This window comes from Leuresthes tenuis, unplaced genomic scaffold (assembly GCF_036924035.1).
Source record: "Leuresthes tenuis unplaced genomic scaffold, fLeuTen1.0.hap1 SCAF_6, whole genome shotgun sequence".
NCBI classification, from domain to species: domain Eukaryota; kingdom Metazoa; phylum Chordata; class Actinopteri; order Atheriniformes; family Atherinopsidae; genus Leuresthes; species Leuresthes tenuis.
In genome coordinates, this window is record NW_027325360.1 from 9,054,300 (window position 1) to 9,069,334 (window position 15,035).

A 15,035-nucleotide genomic window follows, 5' to 3' on the forward strand; every position below is an offset into this window, starting at 1 on the left:
GCTCTGTCTAACCACATGAAGAAACAAGAACAACAAAATGAGGAACGATGACGCGGCACAGCTTGTTGATTTGTAGAAGTGGAGGAAGGTGATCATTTGATGGTTGCTGTGATGTTCTGGAAGGAGGGGGCTGTGGGCAAGTCGTCCACTTCTAAACACTGTGGGTGGAATGAATCACCGTAGTTTCTTTTTATTTCTCAGCAGGCAACAGATTGTTCGATAAAACATCAGAAGGATCAGTGAGCCATGTGCTGGAGTCAGTTTTAGCAAAGTGGGTGTGAAGTCATGAGGTGTAACGCTGGTGGGAAGAAAAAGGTGAAGATGCAATCTCAACGCACAGAAGAAAGGTTCACTTCAATGATGCGTCTTAGAAAATGCCTCCAGACCACAGTGCAGGCTCACAGCAAACATGCCTCCTACACTACCTGCCTGGACTAAAGTGAGATGCTGCATTTGTTAGTGGGGCCACCCACTTATAGGAAGGAAGAGACTATTGTGTGAGCATGTGTGTTTGATGGTCAAATAAGCCAAATGAGTCAAGCTTTTCTTCTCTTGCCTCAGAATAAACACAAAGAATCTCACGTTTTTCAAGTTAGTGCTTTGTTTAAGTTGTGCAGGATTCATATGTATTTTACTTCCTCCTGTATCCTTCTCATCAACCCTGCACTGATGTTGTTGTCCTGAAGGCTCAGGTGCCTCAGTGGAAGCTGCGTCCTGCAAAGCATCGCCCCCATGATGTCGTTTCCTCCCACGTCGCTGATACCATTTCTGTCCAGATCCACCTGCCGCAGACTCAAGTTCACTTTCAGCACATCGGCCAGCAGCCTGACCCCGGGGTCTCCCAAGTTGTTCTCATCTAAGATGATCTGAGTCAGTGAGCTGTTTCCTTTTAAACTTTCAAAAAGTTCCTTCCACGCCGCCAGATCTGCACCATTGGTCTGTGCCAGCCCCAAGTACTGAAGATATGAGTGTGATCGCATATATGACGCTAGCACCTTCACCCCATCGCTGCTCAAGCCATTTGCACCAATATCCAGTTCAAAAAGGGCAAAAACGCTAAAAGAGCTCCACCCAGTGGGGAGCTGCAGCAGCACACTCTGCTCTGATGGGGAGAGCAGCGCCTGATGGATGGCGGCTGCAGCTCCTGCTGTTTGCTCCTGCAACTCAGCTATTCCAGTCAACAGGGTCAGCACGCCATGGTCACGCAGCTTGTTTCCAAACAAGCTGTAGGAAGAAGAGGGTGGAAACCATAAAGATTCATTTTCACACTTGTTACTCTGATACACATTTCCCAATTACAGAGTTTAATAGATTGGCTTTGACTTGTTTAAACCTTAATCTTAATCTTAACCTTTAATCTTTTTAAGGAATACGTTTGCAATATATGATCATAATCAGAGAGTCAGATTAGAAGAACAATGTTATTCTCATAAAGCAGGTGGTTAGTTTATCCAGCACAAACAGAGAAACAGATGGTGTGACAGAGGTAACAAAATCAGTCTACCAGCTCAGTATTTAGCCCCGCATATCTCATTTGTTTATTCCCTATAAAGCTACAGTGTGAAACAATAACACACCAGTTTAAGGGGTGATTATGGGCCACGACTTCCTAGCATCTCCTTTGGTTGCCTAGCAACTGTTTGGCGCTGTTAAATTAAGCATCTGCTGGCAGTAGTTTTACATTTAGCTTGCAGCTATGAGAGTGGTGTCAAACTTCTAATTCCCTCTGGAAAGCAAAATGCTTATTTTCCCAAAACGTGTTTTCACCTGTGTTTGATGTCACGTGTCAGCACACCTTGCCTTTCTAAATCTGTCAGGATGTTTGATCAGAGTCAGAGCCAGTAAGGCAAGCTCTTACACAATAACTGTGCTTTGTGGAGAAAAAGGAAATAACTCAATGAGGTTACATAAAATAGAAATACTGTGTAAGGAAGGTGAAAGCTCATCTTTTTGTTTTGTGTAGTTCTTCTTTAGATTTGCTGCAACATTGTACTCTCTCTTTGTCTCCACTGTTTTATTTTTAGAGGCATATGTGAATGCTTTTAAATGTCTTGGGTGCCTTATAGGATTTCTATCTTTCTTTGTGATGTGGCATCTGGTGTTGCAGTGGCTCTGAGGAGCCTGGAACTTACTGCAAACTTTTGATCTGCGGCTTCACTCTCAGAACGTCCAGCAGGATGTGGGCGCCGTAAGGACCAATGAGGTTGAGGTTGAGATTGAGCATTGTGACCTCAGATGGGCTGCTCTTCAGGACCCCCGCCAAACTTAGCAGAAGATCGTCTGTCAGGTCCGTGTTCCTCAGAACCAGCTGCTCCACTTCATCGGATGTGCTCAGAACGGTCATCATGGCGTCAAGCTACATTCGAGAGAAATTCAGTTAGGTGTTTGGATGAGCTGTTTTCTGACCACAGTTTGGATAGTTTGGCTTTGTTTCAGAGGTAAGTCAAACTGTCAAGAGCTAGAGATTTCCAGGCAGGAGTTGTGTAACTATGAAGAAAAATGTTCGTTGAATGTTTGAACCATACTGTATATTTCCTCATTTATGTATGGGAGGAGACCCCGGGGAAGACCCAGGACATGTTGGAGAGACTATGTCTCTCAGCTGGCCTGGGAATGCCTCAGGAGTCCCCCCGGAAGAGCTGGAGGAAGTGGCTGGGGACAGGGACGTCTGGGTATCTCTGCTCAAGCTGCTGCCCCCGCAGCCCGACCCCCGGAGAAGCAGTAGATAATGGATGGATGGGTGGATGGATGGATGTTATAATGTTATTTTTTATGTTATCCAATCCTGGTGGGAAATGGTGCTTAATATAAAAAATTAAAAAAAGACAAAGAAATTTCTTACATCTAATTAACCTCATGAGTTACCAGACAACAAGTTTTTTTTACAAAGTCCCATTTTTCAACACCAACAGTTTGCCTTTCCTTCGTACTGAAATACATCTTCAATTCTGTGGAGAACTGGTGACATTAAGAATTTACTGTGTTTGAGAGCAGCAGTAAGACAGCTGCTGCAGGTTTTCCAAGAACAGAGACAAGATGAGAGTCATACGCTCTGGCTGTCAGCCACGTCCACCATGCCACATTGCGAGACCTTGAGGAATTTTTGAGGCGCTATCAGAAGCTTTTTCATCAGGACCTGTATGATGGGGCCAAACGCCTGCCTGGCCAAGATAAAATTCAGGGACCATTTGTTACAACTCGCCTATTAAACTCCCAAATACTGAAATAACCCTTCAGAATAGAGGGAATCTGTGGTGAATTAATCAGGTTTGTCACTCAAGCAAATGGTTCATGACTAAGAAATATATAGTAAGATTACTATTTTGCCACTCTGGAAGATTTTGTATTATTGACTTTTGCAGGATGTCCCTTTTAAACTGGGCATACAGCCCCATATCCCAACATTTGCTTTGTAATCAACTGTGCTTCAAAGTTTGTGAACCTTTTGGAATATTTTTGCGTTGTTATAAAACCCATCAGATTTTCATACAAACCCACAATTATTTACAGGGAACAATATTTTTAAAAAGACGAGACAAAATTATGTGAAACCTCTTGGATTAGCAGTTACTTTGAAGGTGAAATTAGAGGTGGTAGTGCTATAATGTTTTGGGCCTGTTTTTGCTGCATCAGGGACAGGACGGCTCGCCATTGATGACGAAACAATGAATGATACCAGCAGATTATACAGGAAACTGTGAGGGCAAAACAGGACAAAAACACCAAATAATGGTTAAAGAATGATAAGTATAATGTTTTGGAATGCCAAAGTAAAATTTCCGGCTTTAATGTGATAGAGATTATCTGGAAAGACTTGAAGTGGGGATTTCAAGTGAGGAAGCCGACCACCAGCAAGCCTTAAGCTCCTCTGTGCTGCTCAAAGGAATGGGTTAAATTCCTCCAAGCTGATGTACAGAACTGCTCAACATTTACTGGAGAGCTGCAGTTATTACTGAATTAGGGTGTCACACCAGCAAAGACACACATACCTGCCACTTGCATATATGTAATATGGGACTGTTTATCTCGATAAAGGACAGAGTTTCTCATTTACATTCATTATTATATTGTATCTATTTTGATATCCATTATTATTTGTGTTAGAAATACAGAAAAGACTGGAGATGTCACAGGCTTTTAATCCCCCGTGTTTGAGCATTTATAAAAAAGAAAAATGTTGTGTGTCAAAACTCAACACAGATTGCCTTCTGTGTGCTCCAGAGTCGGTCTGTGCTTAAGCGCAAAAATATGAGGAAGTCATCAGAGGAGAAAAGCTGGCTCTCAAGTAAAGCATGTGTTTGAGCTTTTTTCTCAGAGTAACACACCACATGGAACTGATGAAGACTTGGAGCAAGGTAATACTGTCAAGACAGCAACTAATAACTTGACAAACTTACTTACCGAACAGAAAGTGAAAGGGGGTGACTGTATGTTAAGCAATGTAATATTTTGATATTGACATTTTATTATATCACGTGTCACTTCGATTTCAAGCTCCAACACAAGGTAAGGCAAACTTCTACTTAAGCCAGGCATGGGGCTGTTTCAAGTGCACGAGCCAGTGATTTAATGCCAAGATGCTTCTGGCAGAAACACAGACGCGTTGTGGTAAATTTGTGTTGAACACACACCTGTGCCTGAAGGTCTTGTTCTTTAACAGGCTCTTCTTTGCCAGCGCTCTGGCAGGTCATGTCCTCTTCTTCCACAGGCTCTCCATCAGGTTGCAGCACGGTGTCACTTTCTGCACTGAGCTCCACGTCGGAGCCCTGAGGTTTGGGGCACGACGACAGCCTCTTCTGGAGCCGGCACCTCTCCAGGACTTGGCATACAGAGAGAAAATGAAAGAACCCAGGTGCTATAAAGCTGTCCGATAGTAATGCCTACAGTAAATATGAGAGTGTAAATTATAATATATTCATTTTGGTGCATTTGTTAGAGCAACAGTGGGAGCAGATCTGCTCAGATTTATGCACACAGGTATGTGTGTATCTCTGTGAACTATTTCTGTATGATCTCTCTGACAAATCATCCATTTTCCAACAAGCAGATATTGCTCAATGGATGTTCTTGCAAATTCAGTCTTTTCTGCAGAAAGATGTGAATCAGTCACAGCACTCCTGTGGGACAGTTCATTCCTTCTGTGCTGTGGTGTATTTACTCACTGCTTTCCTTGAACCAGTGTTTGTTTGGGCTCTGGTTCAGCGCAGCGCTCATTTCCACACATTCTTCATAGAAGTCCTTCTGTCTTTCCCCATCTCTGTTTTTCCCATCTGATCCCAGGTCTGTCTGTTTCTCTCTGTTCTGCTTAGTCAGTGCTTCCTCGTCCTGCAACAAAACTTTAAAAAGAAGCACTCTTGTTCTTTCCCATAATTTTCCACAAGGACTATTAAATGGAAATACCACATGCTTTTGGCTTGAGGGTCATCAGTATCTTTTTTCTTTCCATCTCCTCTTACAGGAATGAAACCAACCAAAACTCAGTCAAAAGGTGCTCACCAAGAGTTTTGTGTGTCTTGTTTGACAGTGGCTGCTCTTTCTGCAATGCTGTGGTATTGCTAGTTGTTTTCACTTGTTTTTGTTTGTGTCTTGTCTGATCTTCAGATTTTTCTTTCACTGTTGACGGCTCTGAGCCCTTGCTGTCTCTACCCTCTGCTTCTCTGTTATTTACAGTTGTCTTGCCTTTGCTCTCTTTCTGATTAGTTTGACCCTTGCGTCTTTTCTTCGTGGAGGTTTCTTTTGTTCCAGCTACAACAGGGTCCTCGCTGTCAGTGGATCCTCCGCCGCTTTCCTTGATGTGTTTTTTTGTCTTTCTCACTGATTTCTTCACAGGTCTGGCTGGGATAAAAAGCGGGGATGATGGGCATGATTCAATGGTGCCTGTGTTGGAAACATTAGAGAAAAAATGAAAGAAAAACATGCTGTGTGGGACATTTTGTCTTTAAACTCTTCCTCGGAAACCTCAGACTGGGCTCACTGTCAAAAAATGTTGATGAATAAGCTTTTGGAAGTAATGGAAAATGGAGACACTTATTTCCAGACTTTGTACCATTGCCAGTCTTCTGCTCAAGAGGGAGAATTGAATTGTCTTTTGTGCTGTTGTTCAGCTGCTGGAAGGAGCTATATTTGTTTCGGAGACTTGTGCATCTGAAAAAGATGAAAAAAAGAAAAATCTGCTTTCATCATGGGTCATATTCCCCCTCCCATATCACCACCATCATTCCCTGGTGTTGAGCAGTCTGCATCATCTTCCTTCATGTGTCATGTTGGGTTTACCCAATCTGTTTAGACTGGTCCTAATTTCTAATTTACTTCCAATGTTGACTGTCCTCAGAAGGTGAATATCTGACCTGTAACAAGGCGTCCCACCAGCCAGCCAAGTCAGTCTGAAGCAACTCTTCCTGCCTTGCTGAAATCCGGGAGCATAGCGGTACTCACAGCAGGAACTGATCCTGGTCACCATAATGCCATTAATGTACAATGTAGCACTGAAAGGGTAACCTCTGTGTCTCTGAGACACAAACTGGAACTGCTCTGAAAGATAAATGGAGACAGTGAATTTTAGGAAAGACCGTTTCCTTTAAACAGTCAGGAGTGATTCCTGTTTTTTTTTAGATAGATAGTGCATGCATTTTTACTTTTTTATTTTACTTCTACAAAGGCGTAGAGTAAGTTCAGCCAGTTACAGGACCAAACTGTTACCACTGTTTAGCCTAAAACCAGGCTTAAAACACATCAGCATACAAGTTTAATAAGGATAGATCACAAGTAGGCAAATAACAATATTTATTGGCAAGATTGAAGTATAATTTTGGCAATTGGATTCTGAGGTGTTTTCTGATGGTCGTTTGTCTCTATGTGGCCCTGTGATGGACTGGCGACCTGTCCAGGATGTAACCCAGTCACCCAGTGACAGCTGGGATAAGTGCAACTCCCCCATTACCCTGATTTGGATGAAGCGGGTATAGAAAATGGATGAATGGATGGACATCTATGTCGAGAAACAGTACATTTCTGGGTAAAAAGAAAAGGTCATAAAGAGTAATAAGTCACATCAAATCTCATGAACGATGCTTGATGCTGTATCGACTGGATTATGCTTCATTGCTTCGCCCACTTATTGTAAACGCATCATACACACAGTTTGAAGCAGAAATGCATAACTTCTTTATTGAAAGAGTTCCTAACATGTTTGATTCCCTCAAAGGGTGATGTTTGTGCAGTGTGTATAAACATCTAGCAACTACCAGAGGAAATCTTTGGTTTACAGAGATATTTGGTGAAATGGTCAGCTTTTTCTTCTTTTTGGTCTCAAATAATGCCTCCTTTTGCCAGCATTCTCATTTTTTTTCATGAGTGGAAAGTGAGCAATCTAAGGTCTTGTAAGGGCGCCTACCTCCTGGAGTAACCAGACCTTTGAAGACACAGATATTTTCCCCTCCGTTGACCTGCTGAAGCACTTTCAGTTCATCCTGACTTGTTCCAGACCCTGACCCTGGATGGCCTCGTCCCAGGTAAGTCATCGTCACGGTAACATTGGATTTCTTAGCCTCTCTTTGTGCTTTCAAATTCATCTGGTATGAAGAAAGAAGAAAGGGGAAGGCATTGTAACTTTAATAACTGTGTGACTGAAGTGTACTGGGAGTTAAAGAGATTAAACAGTCACCTGTTTTTTAGAGCAACCCGCTGTTCTCTGAGAGGCAACTGATGAGAAGGATCCTCTTCGTTTGTCGTATAAATAAGGGCAGGACTGACTCAGAGTCCCTTTGATTGTGTTCAGACTGGAACCTTTTCTTGTGATGGCTGGAAGATAAACGTCTCCTTTTCCAGGTCTACTAGAATTACCTGCTGGCTCGTCCAGCTGGATTCAAAACATGCAGCATTTTGAAGAAGAAACAGAAAATTCAACTAAAACTTAATTTTAGTTTAATTTATTTTATTCAGTACACTCTATCCTTATCTTAAAGGAATTCTCTATGAATATGATTTTTAACTGATGAAAGTCTGCTACAGAAAATTATACTTTTCTTCAACTGGTTTCCTCAGAGACACACAGTTGTGTACGGCTGTGTTTGGTATTAAAATTTAGGTACGATGGGCCTGACCAACAGCAAACAAAAGTAAATCTAATTTGTAGGATACATTTTTCGATGTGACTGACTTTTGGGCAGACAAATAAGATGTATTTTAAATTTGTAAAACATGTGTCGTGCTACATTTCCAAAATAATTTGATGCTGCAGTTCTGCTTGACAGACACAATAAAAACACATTTCAGCTCTAATATTATTAAGCTGTAAAAGTCTAAAGGATGTGCAATCTGTCTTTGTGCGAGACAAGCTGATGTGTGACTATGAATGAATGTGAACATAAAACATGACAGGAAAATAGCATGCATTAAACAAAAAACAGTGGGAGCTTGTTTTGGTTCTGGTATCTTAAGTACTAAGTGCAAAAATGGTTGGATTTCTCACTGTTAAAACGATAATACAAAATTGTTCAACACTGACTGGGGACCTGGCGATGACCGCTGGGATAGGCTCCAGCCCCCCCACGACCCGACCGATGGATTAAGCGGATATAGAAAATGGATGGATGGATATTCAACACTGACGCTTACCTTGTAAATTTCCACTGTATCAGGATTTTCGAGAACTAGCAGTTTGCTCTTTGCTCTAATGAGACTTGCAATGGAGTGGATCATTTTAGAATCTCTTGGCTGAGCTGGAATCTGTGATAACAAAAACAAAATCAAGAAAAGGCTGGAGCATTAACCTGCAGAATCATATTATAAACTGTAATTAATATACTGATATTTAGTGTAATAATAGGTCTAACGTGGATCAGAAATAGGCACTTGGGCACTTACAGGAGTGTCTCTGTCTCCCTCATGAACACCCCTGTAAAAAAGATCCCGAAGAAGAGTCTTGCTGTCTCTCCTGATCCTTCTCAATGACTCCTTTTGATATGACTCCATTCTCTTATACACCTAGAGTCATATATTTCAGTAAGTTGTCAATATACAAGATTTTTTTCATTTTAGGATTTTACTCTCAAACAATCATTTATATTTCCATTTACTCACCCAGGTGAAAAGCTCTACAGAACGCAAAATCCTGGACTACCACAAGTGCCGAAGTACTCACTCACTGATTTCACTCCTGAATCATTAGAAACACCAAAAACAAGTGGGGACAAATCATTTCAACTCAAATCGTGAATATGATTGTATAGACACCTTTAAAAAAATAGTTTGGAAAAAAAATTTGTAAGATCTAAGAGGCAGAGACTTTTCAAAAACAAAGTTGAAGAGTTCACCACTGTTAAAGACTGCATTAGGAAATAGCTCGAGAATTTACAGCTAACGCATCTCTCACAGCCGCTGCAATCTGAATAAAAGACTCAATAAGAGATTCCAGAAATAATCTCTTCACACTCGGCACAGTGCTGAACACCAGGGATGAATGGCTGTGGTCTTCAGGTGGCTTCAGGTGTTGCATTAGAAACAGACTCAACTTTGTATTCAAAATTATTGCCCAGGCTCAAGAACCCCTTTGAAAAGCATCATCAGTCAACACAGTTCTTTACTAAATACACATTTAAGTTAAAACCAGCGGCCCCTTGACTCCCTAACTTTATTAAAAAAAAACTATGCAAAGTATAAACATATAAAGATGATACAGAAACAGAACTGATGCAAAATGGAAAATTGTCAGGTTTGAAAACATGAACACTGATTTCCTCTTGGTGAAAATCTTGTGCACATGACATGGGTAACCTGCACATCTGGGAAGGCGCCTCCAATGATCCAATGAAAGATCTTTGAGCTGCATGCTGCCGTCCAGATGGTGCCGTTGTCAAGGAACATTTTATTAACATGGCATGGCTCTGTAGTAAAAAAGTCTGTTTGCTTAAGTAATCTGCCTGTGAGCTATACCTGTCACCCGATGAAAACATTTACCTCATTTTGAAAAAGAAAATAAGAAAATAAAAGAACAAATCATGAACTCTTAAGTGGCTGAAATCCTTTATAAAAACAAAAATGGTAGAATGTTACTTGTTACTTGTTAACCACAGCAGTTTTGTCTCCCCTGTTCCTGAGGTTTACTGAGTTTTGTCTCTGTCATCTACTCTTCTTAGCGGAAGTGTGGAGAGCTATTTGCTTACATTAATGTATTTACCATCAAAACTGAAGCAAGAGAGTCTACCTTCCCTTTTCCAAAGGCCCAGTCCATAAACATAGAAATGTGAAATTTCATGGGGATCTTTTTTAAATCTATATTTTACCCAGCTTCCCATCTTTTAGGTTAGTGAGAAAGAGAGAGAGAGAGAGAGAGAGATGAAACTTGATGTAACATCAGACAAAAGTGAAAAATGTGGGTAAGGATTCTAAAGACTGGAAGTAGGTGAATATTTCCGTATTATTACTTTGCTGAGCGGTGCTGTAAAGTGCAATACCTAATATAATAGAAGTTGTAATGTAAGTGTAAAGGAAAGTCAGGTGTGAGATACAGAAAATATATTTTTAATCAGAGTGAGTATGGTGTGGAACATAACTCTGTCAGACAGAATGATAAGAAGTTATGAGATGAGGGTTTGCAGGTGAAAATGGATTGAGATCTCCTCCTCTCACTTGAGCTGTGGGGCCGCCGTGATCCTGCTGCTCTGTGAATAGACTGAGAAACGAAAGCTGACTGGGCAGGGAGCTCTTTTCCTATTTTAGTACCTAATGTGTTCCAAAGAGAGGGGGGGGGGAGTAATCCACCCAACGAAAGTCGGTATTGAAATGTCACTGATCTTAGCTTTTCCCCAGTTCGCTAACAAGGCTCCATTGTTTGTTGTGCAGCTTGTGAGGGAGGGACTGCACCTGAAACCCAAACGCGTCATCTGCCCGAATGGACTGCTCCTGGAAGAGGAGGCAGAAGCCAGGCAGCTGTCCGTTTCCAAATGGAGCTAAATGTAGCAACTCTTAACCACACAATCATATCTCATTGGCGGATTAAATGTGACAAATGTGACAATGTGACATTAAATGACAAGAAATCAATGAAATTCAAAGAGTGCAAGGAGAAATTAAGTATTTTCTTTTAAAATGTGTCAGAGCGAAGGTAAAAAAAAAGAAAAGGAAATTGTATCTTAGTTTTAGATGTTTTATGTATATTTCACTAACTCTTCCCATATCTACCTACCTACAATAGTAGAAGAAAAGTCATGTCACACTATCCTTTATGTGGTATTCAAACTACTATCTCTAATTCCTTTGCTCACTACTTTTCCAGTAAACCCAAAGAGCACAAAGACCTTACCTGTCATCTTGTCCAGGTACGCAGCTGAATGTGTCTTTGCAACAGGTGATTCGATACCTCCACAGATGCTGATCTCCTGTTCTCTGCTCTCTTGACACGGCCGGCCGGTGACACCTGAGCAGCCACCACCTTTGGCACAGGGCCCCCGGCTGGTTATCCATCCACCTTTAATCTGCCCTGACGTTCGCTCTTCACTCTGACAGAAGCTGCTGTTTTCTTTGTTGTTGTTGTTGCTTCTTTTGAATAAATTTGTTTCAAGTGTATCTGTGCCAACATGAATACTCAAACTTACTCTTGAATTCTTGGTCAAACACCTTCAATTGTGAATGATACTTGATAACCATATGAACAATGGATCAAGCTTTGCGTGTGTTTAACCCATGGTTGTTTTACCTGTAGTTGTTGATTTTATTTTACAGATCTTTGTCATCTATCTTTGTGTTCATTTTGTGCTATTTGGACATTTTAACTCTTTCTGTAGTCATGTCTGTTTCTGGTTACTTTGAACCTTTCTTATTCTTTATTTTGTGTCTCTGTGGTTGTATTTTGTCTTTCTGGGGCTCTTTATTTTTTCTTTTTGGTTGCATCTCTGTGGGGTTGTTTGGTCTCTTTTTGTGGTTATTTAGTCAATCTTTATAGTCTTCTTTTTTTGCCTTTCTACGAATTTGGAGCTCTTGGAGGCTTCTGACTTTATGGACCCTAAGGCCTGTGCCCAGTAAGCCTACTCAACAATCCATTTATGAATTCAATTGTAAGTAATGGGAGACCAGATCCTTATCCTAATCTTATGTGAGGCTTCAGCAGTATGCGTTAATCAGTTAAGACGATTCAGCCTTGGTTCTTTTATTGGAAAATGATCTCTTGTTTCCTCAGTTTAAGTTTCTTTGCTGAATTGCTGACGGACACCAGCTTAAGAAGGGAATTAGTGATAAAATACCCGTAATAAATTTCTTAACGTAATTTAGCACAGATCCAAGAACTGTTTGTTCTTCATCAATGCCAGCTCATTCGTGTGTGATCTTCAGATGCCCAGTGTGGAGAGAAGTAATTATTTCAGCATGTAAAGCTGTTTAAATGATCCAGTTTGAGTCTGATTGTTGTTTCAAGGAACATTGGAACCTGTTTTTTTAACCTCATTTTGATGTAATATTGAAAAGACAATACACAAATTAGTATATTGGCCCTGTCCATTAGTGCATCATGCAAAGTTTTGGATGTATGTAGGAATATGAAAGATTTGATTATTCACTTTTTCATAGGTAGGTAAAACTCATCCAAACAACAACTGAAATGTCAAGGTTTTGTCCTGTAAGTCCGTCGGGATCTATCTCTCTTCATCAGTTAACACAAACAGTACAGGCTTCATATGGTTGTTGTTATGTAACAGACATTTTCCTGCTGCTCCCCATAAAGACCTGCTCATTCTCTTTTCATGTCTCCTCTGTGAGGTGTCTCACACATTGTATTGTGCACAGGCCTCAGCTTTCTCTCAAACAGCCTGTCTGGCCAGTCACACACAGGCTCTGTGCAGTTTCATACGTGCTGTGGCACATTCAAAGGGCCTCTGGAGACCAACATGCTCAATCTGCCTGCTCGATCCATTTTATTCATTAACTGATAGGGGGTCTGAGTGTGTTTGGCTTGCTTGCTTTGCATTTGCTTCCTGCCATGTTCACTGATGCATTGTGTCGGTTTGTTACAAGCTCGCCACATACCTCCACCCTCCAGAATCCATGATGTGACACATCATGTGAGCGCTGCTTTGCAGTCGGTGAAATGTTTCATCCTCTCTCCGCTCAGCATCCTTGAGGATCCAGATTTGTAAGTGTCATCTGTGATCGATGTGGACTTTTGGAGGAGGGACAGCAAGGAATACTTGGAAGTGATGTTGGGTTTTGTGTATTAAATCCAAAGCTTATGTAATGCTCTGCTGTCATTGTTTCCTTTCTGTATTCCTAATTTTCCTTAGTTATCCTTTATTATTCTTTCTTTTCTATAATTCATGATCAAATGAAGCATCGTTGGCCTAAAGAGAGTATTTTTTAGTCCAAGATAAGCTCGAGAATGCCATCATCAGTGCCGACTGTGATGGATAAAGCTCCACAAGTCTAAAAAAATCTGACGACCCTGAATGTTTTTTTCTTGTTCTGATTGGTTGCTGAAACTGCACATTTTATCCATTTATTCACTACTTTTGGGTATCTATCATGATATTCTATCAACCTTTGTTAACTTGTTTTTCTGCACTCCAGCAACATTTTGTTTTATAGTTCGGCCAACACTGATATTTCATGCCTTATTTGTTTCTTTTCTTGTCCAGCAACATCTGGTGGCTGCAGAGGTACCCATGGCTCAGTTAATAGTCTAAAGTTTAGAAAAGCAGATCTGTGACTGGAAAGTTGTGGCTCATTCTCTGGACCAGCAGGACAGATGCGAGTGGGGAGAACGATAGAGCAGAGTTTCCTCTGCTTCATTACCACCACTGAGGTGCCCTTCAGTATTAACCCCCAGCGGAGTTACTGGATCTGCTGCCAGCAGTTTCACTGCACAGCTTCCAGGTATGGATGTGTGTTACTGTGGAGAAAAGAAAAAAAGGGCATTGTTGCAAATAAAACTATGTGAAGCTTTAAAAAGCTATTATATTTCAAAATGTAATGGTGAAAAGAGCAACACATATGCATTGTTTGAAGATAAAACAAAGGTTTACCTCACACATCTCAGCTCTCTAGACATCAAAGAACAGTCTGTAGCAGTGGGGAGTGAATACTATTTACTACCAAATATGTTTTTGGTGAACTGCGAAATATTCTGGTATCAAAAACCAAAAGTCTCTTCATTTTGAAATGTCTTTAGTCACTTAGAATTTACTAGACGGATACTGTTCCAGACAATAAACGTCTAGGCGTTTGATTGTCAGATCTGAGAAGATGTGTTTGAAACGTTCACACAGCTAATTGGATCTTGCTTTTATGGGTGTGTGGCTGTAAGTTCTTGGAAGCCAGCAGGGTCAAGTTACTGTATGTGCACGACACAATAACAGAATAAAGTTCTTTCATTTATGAGCACTTTCTGTTTACACGTAAGGTTTTTCAGTGAAGCAGCACAAGACCTTCAACAACACTGGTTATTAATCATAATTAATTAGTAATTTAACAACTGTTTACAGAGAAACTGAGGACATTCGTCTTGCTGTCTCTGACTAATAATCTTGCCTCTCAAGCTTTATTCTCTGCCATGTGTTGTTGGGCATGCAGTTTATTATCTGTTTTATTTCTGTATAACAAAATATCTGTAGAATACATCCTGATTCTCAGTGACACAAGGAGCATACATCAGCTACTCCAATTCTTCTGTCATACTGTTGTTTCACCACTTGATGGTGCAATAAGACCAGCAGGCCCTCACATTTCTACCAGATAGGTCATTTTTCACTGCAGTGAAAGTGGGCAGATAGCTCTTTGAAATTCTCCTGGTGGATTGCTGTTCCTTTGTGGCTAATTACCTCCCTCTGTGTGAACTGCTGCATCATCTGTTCCCGCTGCAAGAAAAGACAAAGCTGCTTATGGTGGCCACTAATACTTCTTACTCATCTCCACAAGACACTGGACCAGCAGCGCTCACTGCTGCTGTCGCCAGCCAGTCTGAGGATAACCAGTTTGTCGTCTGGATGCAATCCTGCATCAAATTTCTTGTTAGAGTTCAATTAATTTAATAAAATTAAGCAGAAGTGCAG